The sequence below is a fragment of the Athene noctua genome, unplaced genomic scaffold (genome assembly GCF_965140245.1).
Source record: "Athene noctua unplaced genomic scaffold, bAthNoc1.hap1.1 HAP1_HAP1_scaffold_342, whole genome shotgun sequence".
NCBI lineage: Eukaryota > Metazoa > Chordata > Aves > Strigiformes > Strigidae > Athene > Athene noctua.
This window is the reverse complement of record NW_027437802.1, coordinates 37,501-45,000: the sequence shown is the minus strand read 5'-3', so window position 1 is coordinate 45,000 and position 7,500 is coordinate 37,501.

The window sequence follows — 7,500 nt, the reverse complement described above, 5'->3', positions numbered from 1 at the left end:
CGACCCCGCGGACCGAGGCCCCTGCCGGGGCGGCTCGCTCTGCAGCAGGCGGAAGGGCGGCACGGAGAGCCCTACACGGCGGCGGCGCCAGCGCCGGAGGGGGACGCCCCCCTGCCGCCCGCGGCACGCCTCCAGGCCCGCCCGGGCAGACGCGGCCCGGACACGCTTTTCTTCCCTCGCTTTGGCCCGGTTTCTTTCGCGGCTCGACCGCCCTCGCCGCCCAGCGCTGCTTGCGGCCGGCACCCACGGGCACCCGGACCGAGGTCGGCACCGGCGCCTCGGCGTGGTTTAGGACACCTGGTGGCTCGCGGGGCCACGCGGCTGTCACACAGCCTGGTTCGGTAAGGAAGGCCCAGGAAACCCCCCCCCGCGCCGAGCGGCAGCAGGACAGGGTGAGGTGACACGGGGGAGGCACGCGCCTCGCCGCCGTCGCCACGGCCCCCTTCTCGCTCGGGGGGGGGAAGAGACTAGGACGATACCTCGCTCACAGCGGGGAAGCGAATTGGAAAGGAGACCGCCCTGCCTGAACACCGGACGCCACCGCGGCTCCCTATTACGGGGAGTACAGCAGAGCCGGCCCGCCGGGGGCCCTTTCCGACGCGACCCCAAGTGCCTCATCGATCAGCGAAGGCCACAACGGCCACGGGTCCTGGGACAGCGACAGCCACCGCGCGCCTGCCCTCGGCCACCCGCAAGCGGGCGGGCGGACGACGCGGGGCTCTGCGTGCGAGCGAGCAGGGGCGACATCCGTGACAGGTGCTCCGGCGGCTTCAACACCGGCAGAGCCGGCTCGCCGCGAAGCCTGTCCGACGTGCCCGAGGCCAGCCTCAGTAGGCTACGCCTCCGTACCGGTACCAGTCGAGGGGGTGGGGGACCGGGTGCGCGGGATGTGCCCCGCCACCGCCGCCACCCACCCGCCACGCACAAGGATTCCCTTCAGCCGACTCGGCTGGACCGGGGTAAAGCCGCGACAGGCTCGACTCCGCCGGTCTTCCAGCGTTCAAGTGCCGGCGGCCGCCGCCGGCCACCGGCCTTTGCCCAACAAACGCAGGGAACAGGTTACCCCGGAGAGAAAAAGCCAGGTGTGGAACAGCTCAGGCGGGGGGCCGGGGGAAAGCCGCTGAAGGCTCAGGACACCCCGCCGGCCATCTGCATCCGGCTGCCGGACACCACCACCGGCCAAAAACAAAAAAACGTGCTGTACCCGCATCGCGGGCTCCGGCTTAGGGCCAGAGAGCAAAGGAACCGAGGCGCCGACCAACCTCGCTCACAGCACCGTGCAGACCTCCCCTTCACTGAGCCCGGCTGGTACAAACCAGGGACGCCAGGAGCAGACCGGACACCGCAGGCCGCCCCACGTATGGCATCTGCACCAGGAAAAAAAGAAAGCGGAAAAGAGGACCGAGGCGCCGCCGCCTCGCCTTACCATCATCCAGCTTCTCAGGGGACCAGAGTGGTGGGGGGGGGTAGCCGCTGAAGGCTCGAGACACCCCACCACGGCCATCTGCACCCGGCTGCCAGCCAACACCGGCGGCCAAAAACGTACCGTGCTGTGCCCATGTCACGGGCTCCGGCTTAGGGCCGAGAGAGCAAAGGACCCGAGGAGTCGACTAGCCTTCGCTCACAGCACCGTGCAGACCTCCCTTCACCGAGCCCGGCCGGTAGAAACCAGGGACGCCGAGAGCCGGCCGGACACCACAGGCCGCCCCGCACGTATGGCATACGATACCGGCAACGAAAGGAGTAAACCAAGAACCAGGGAGGCGCCGCCGCCTCTCGCCTTACCATCGTCGGGCTCTCGGGGGGCCGGGGGGGGGGGGCCACCCACCGGTGGCTCGAGACACACCCCCCCCGGGCCGTCTGCATCCAAGCTGCCGGCCACCGCGACCAGCCAAAACCGTGGCGTGCCCATGCCACGGGCTCCGGCTTAAGGCCGGCAAACAAAGGGAGCAGGTGCCGCCGCCGCCACCTCTCGTCCCATCCCCAAGGCCCCCTCAAGGAGCTGGGCAACAGCCCCCGACGGGCTGGAACCGTACGGAGCACCGCTGTGTCAACACACATACCGGCGCTCCCCCCCTCCGCCATCATCGGGCTCTCGGGGGACCGGGGGGGGGACGGGGGTAACCACCCACGGTAGTCTCACAGCTCGGCTCCCCCCCCCAGTATCCAGCGTTCAAGTGCCGCCAGCCGCCTCCGGCCACCGGTCTTCGGCCTCTCCCGTGCACCTCTGCCCGTCCTTTTCTCACCACTCGGCAGCGACCGCCCCAACGCCGCCCGGCTTCGTGCCGTTCGGCATCTCTCTGGGTGCTCTCGGTTCCGTGCACGCTCGCCTGACAGAGCACCGGCTTGAGAACCGTGCCCAATTCCCCGGGGGAAACCACCGTCTGCGGCCGCCCAGCATTCCACTTGGCCGGCTAAGCCGCGTGCCCTCGCTCGGTGGCGCTTGTCTGGAGCAGAGACGCCTCGTGCCCCTATATAAGGAGAATATGGGTCCGCGCCGGAAAGGGGCGCTTAAAGGCAGTGTCTGCCTGCCAGCGGGGGAGGCGCTGCAGAGACGCCGACTCTTACGATGACCTAACTGGAGGCAGCGCGAAACAGCGACCCCTTGGAGGAACTGCCGGAGCCAACAGGTCTGCCCGCGCTCTAAGTCCCGACGGAGCCGGGTAGACCTGGCAGCCCTTTCGACGGACGCTGAGCCGGCCGCCGGCAACGTGGAGCCGGGTACACCTAGCGGCCACCGCCGGTCGCCTCGGAGGTGGGTAGACCTGACGGCCGCCTCACGCCCCGGAGGCGGGTAGACCTGACGGCCGCCTCACGCCCCGGAGGCGGGTAGACCTGACGGCCGCCACACGCCGCGGAGGCGGGTAGACCTGACGGCCGCCACACGCCCCGGAGGCGGGTAGACCTGACGGCCGCCTCACGCCGCGGAAGCGGGTAGACCTGACGGCCGCCTCACGCCCCGGAGGCGGGTAGACCTGACGGCCGCCTCACGCCCCGGAGGCGGGTAGACCTGACGGCCGCCTCACGCCCCGGAGGCGGGTAGACCTGACGGCCGCCTCACGCCCCGGAGGCGGGTAGACCTGACGGCCGCCTCACGCCGCGGAAGCGGGTAGACCTGACGGCCGCCTCACGCCCCGGAGGCGGGTAGACCTGACGGCCGCCTCACGCCCCGGAAGCGGGTAGACCTGACGGCCGCCTCACGCCCCGGAGGCGGGTAGACCTGACGGCCGCCTCACGCCCCGGAGGCGGGTAGACCTGACGGCCGCCACACGCCCCGGAGGCGGGTAGACCTGACGGCCGCGTCGCGCCCCGGAGGCGGGTAGACCTGACGGCCGCCTCACGCCCCGGAGGCGGGTAGACCTGACGGCCGCCACACGCCCCGGAGGCGGGTAGACCTGACGGCCGCCTCACGCCCCGGAGGCGGGTAGACCTGACGGCCGCCTCACGCCCCGGAGGCGGGTAGACCTGACGGCCGCCTCACGCCGCGGAGGCGGGTAGACCTGACGGCCGCCTCACGCCCCGGAGGCGGGTAGACCTGACGGCCGCCTCACGCCCCGGAGGCGGGTAGACCTGACGGCCGCGTCGCGCCCCGGAGGCGGGTAGACCTGACGGCCGCCTCACGCCCCGGAGGCGGGTAGACCTGACGGCCGCCACACGCCCCGGAGGCGGGTAGACCTGACGGCCGCCTCACGCCCCGGAGGCGGGTAGACCTGACGGCCGCCTCACGCCCCGGAGGCGGGTAGACCTGACGGCCGCCTCACGCCGCGGAGGCGGGTAGACCTGACGGCCGCCTCACGCCCCGGAGGCGGGTAGACCTGACGGCCGCCTCACGCCCCGGAGGCGGGTAGACCTGACGGCCGCCTCACGCCCCGGAGGCGGGTAGACCTGACGGCCGCCTCACGCCCCGGAGGCGGGTAGACCTGACGGCCGCCACACGCCCCGGAGGCGGGTAGACCTGACGGCCGCCACACGCCGCGGAGGCGGGTAGACCTGACGGCCGCCTCACGCCGCGGAGGCGGGTAGACCTGACGGCCGCCTCACGCCCCGGAGGCGGGCAGACCTGTCGGCCGCTTCACGCCCCGGAGGCGGGTAGACCTGGCGGCCGCGTCGTGCGAGACATTTTTGTTTCGATAGATGCCAATGAAATCCGAAAAAAAATAAATGAAAAGGGAAATTTTTTTTCTTAACGCACCCCCGCACCCCCGCGCCCCGCCGCGCTCTCATGTGCACGCAGCACCAGCCCCCCCACCCCCCCGCCCCGACCCGTTGGCTGCCATGCAGTCGCTGGCATCATTCGCTGCCCGCCCCCTCGGCCGCCAGTCAGCCCCTCTGCGCCGCGCCACTCCGCGCCGCACGGCGCCGCCCGCCACTCCCCCCCCCCGCTTCCCGCGGCTGCCAGGGGACCCGGCAGAAGCGGCGACGTTCCCCGCACCTCACCCCCAACGGAGACGCCCGTCTCGCTGGAGCGAGTTCGCATCGGGAACCGGGCGCTTTTCGCCGGGTCGGGGTCCCGGCGCTGCCGGGCGGTCCTCGGCTTCAGCTGTTGGTTTCGCAGCGTGGGTTTAGCTTTAGTCTCGGGGGAGGGGGGGTGTGGGGGGGGGTGCGTGTGTGTGTTTTTATTTTGTTTCTTTCCCCCCGCCTTTCGCTGTGCCGCAGAGGCGTGGGCACCGGGCGCCCTTCACCGGGTCCGGGTCCGGGTCCGGGTCCGGGTCCGGGTCCGGGTCCCGGCGTTGCCAGGCGCTCGCTGGCATTCGCGTTTAGGTTTTTTTCGACGGGGTTGGGGTGGGGGGGTGGGAAGGGGGCTCCCGGGCTTTATGTGTGGGAATGGGGGGTGTGTGCGCGTGTGTGTGTGTGTGTGTGTGTGTGTTGTTCGGATTGTTGTTTTGTTGTTTGTTCCCCCCCCCCCCCCCCCCCCCCCGCCGCGACACACACGCGCTCGGACACACACGCAGAGACACAGAGAGAGAGAGAGAGAGAGAGAGCGCGCGCGCGAGAGAGAGAGACACAGGCGCGCGCACACACACACACACACGCACACACAGACACAGACACACGCACGCGCACACACACAGACACCCCCAGCCCCCCACCCCCCCCAGCCCCCCGACCCCCACCGTCGCCCGCGCGCCCGAAGAGCCGTTGGTCCCCGCCCCACCGCTGCAACTCCGGAGCTGCAGGGCGGTGGGTGCGGCCGCCAACCGACCGCAGCCTCCTCGGCGCCGCGGAGCACTACGGCTGGGGGGTGGGGGATCGGGGGCGGTTTCTGTTACACCACCACCACCACCACCACCCGCCCTCGCTGCTCTCCCTCCCACCCCTTCGGCGTTCGTTTGGCTTTCAACCCGCGGCGGGAACGGAGCAGGCGGGCAGGAGGGCGGGCGGCCGAGCGACCGACTGAGGAAGGCGGGGAGCCGGGCCGCGGGCACGGCGCGGCAGGGACTCGGCAGCTGCGGGGGCTCAGCGTCCAAAACACGCGCCACCCATCATCGCCGCCGCCGGCGGGAGGCCCCTCCGGGCCCCCCGGCACGGAGGCGGCGGCGGCGACGCCGCTGGGTCCTAAGGTCTCCCGCCTTCCTTCCCTGGAGCGGCCAATGTGCTGCTGCTGGTGGAAAGCGGGCCGGAGGTAGGGGGCGGCCGGTCTCCTCGCGAACCCCGGGGGTGGCAGGGGGCGGCCGGTGTCACGGTGGACCTGGTGGCGGGAGGGGTGGGGGTTGGGGGGGGGTCGGCAGGGGGGTCGACAGAGCTCGTTGCGGCGGTGGGGGGGCGGGGGGGGGGGGGGGGTGGTGGGGGGGTGGTGTTGGTGGGGAGCGGTTTCTGTTGTTACACACACACCCCCGCCCCGTCGCTGCTCTCCCTCCCACCCCTTCGGCGTTCGTTTGGCTTTCAACCCGGGGCGGGAACGGAGCAGGCGGGCAGGAGGGCGGGCGGCCGAGCGACCGACTGAGGAAGGCGGGGAGCCGGGCCGCGGGCACGGCGCGGCAGGGACTCGGCAGCTGCGGGGGCTCAGCGTCCAAAACACGCGCCACCCATCATCGCCGCCGCCGGCGGGAGGCCCCTCCGGGCCCCCCGGCACGGAGGCGGCGGCGGCGACGCCGCTGGGTCCTAAGGTCTCCCGCCTTCCTTCCCTGGAGCGGCCAATGTGCTGCTGCTGGTGGAAAGCGGGCCGGAGGTAGGGGGCGGCCGGTCTCCTCGCGAACCCCGGGGGTGGCGGGGGCGGGGGGTGGGGGGGTGGGATGGGGCGGGGGGTGGCGGGGGGGGGTGGGTGGGCTGGGGGGTGGGGGGGGCGGCCGGTGTCACGGTGAACCTGGTGGCGGGAGGGTTGGGGGGGGGGGGGGGGGGGGCGGGCTCGTCGCGGGCCAAGCGGCGGTGTTGGGGGGGCGCCGCCGGTCTCACGGAGAAGCACGTGGCGGGTGGGGCGGCTTTGGCGGGATGGGGGGGCGGCCGTATACGCGTGCGCGCGCGGGCAGCCCCAGGCAGACGGCTTCGGGCCGGGCAGCTTGTGGGGGTGCGGGGCAGGCGGGCGCACGTGCGTGGGCAGAGCGTGAGCTCCTGAACCGTTTCTGAATCGATGCCCTAGCGCTGGTCAGGCTTCCGCTTGACCTCTCCGTTCGTGATTCTCGTCGCGTGTTTTCAGGTCCGCGTTCGATCCCGTCTCAGCCGAACTCTTCCCTGCCGGTTCCGACCCTCGCGTCCGTACGCTAGCCGGCAGCTGCGCTGGCCCCGTCGCCTCCCCAGTTGAAGGTGAGATCACGAGGGGCGCTGCATAAGCCAGGCCTCGCCTCGCCGCTGGCCTGCCTACCGGCTCGAAAGCTGCAGGAGACCCCCTCGCGTGAGAGCCCACCAGCCACGGCCCGGCCCAGGCCCATCACGTCCTAGTCCAGGCGTGACTTCGCCGCGAGAGGCTCAGGCCACGGCCTGCTCCCTGCCTTGGAGCTACGCGGGTGCCCGTGTCATCCCGAGCCGCCGCCTGCTTCAAGCCAGGGCCCGCTCGGGCACGGCGTGACGTCACAGGCAGCTCGGGAGCCCGGGCCCGGAAGCGCCCTGTTACCCCTCCTCGGCTACTTGTGACGTCACAAGGGGCAGGCGGCGGGGAGCGCGGGGGCTGCCGGGAGGGGGTGGCGGGAATGCCGGCCAGAGACCCGGCCGTGCTGGGACCCCACGCGGACGCAGACACCGGTCGATGCCAGCGGTCGCACGGCGGCCAGCGGGTCCGGGCAGGGCAGCGGCGTGAGCACCGCAGGGGGAGGCGGCTGTAGAAAAAAAAAAAACAACTAATTTTTCCTTTTCATCTCTCTTTTCCCGTTTCTGTGGTGGCTGCGATCGCAACCCAGAAAAGACGACGACGGCACGGGGCGGGAGGTTGCAGCTTCATGCCTTGTATTACAGGCGCTGCAATCTCGGACGAGCGGAGGGTAAAAAACCGAAATGACACGCTCCTCTCACCCCCACCGCCGCCAACCGGCAGCCCTGCACCTCGCCGAGAGAAGCACGTACGCTTAA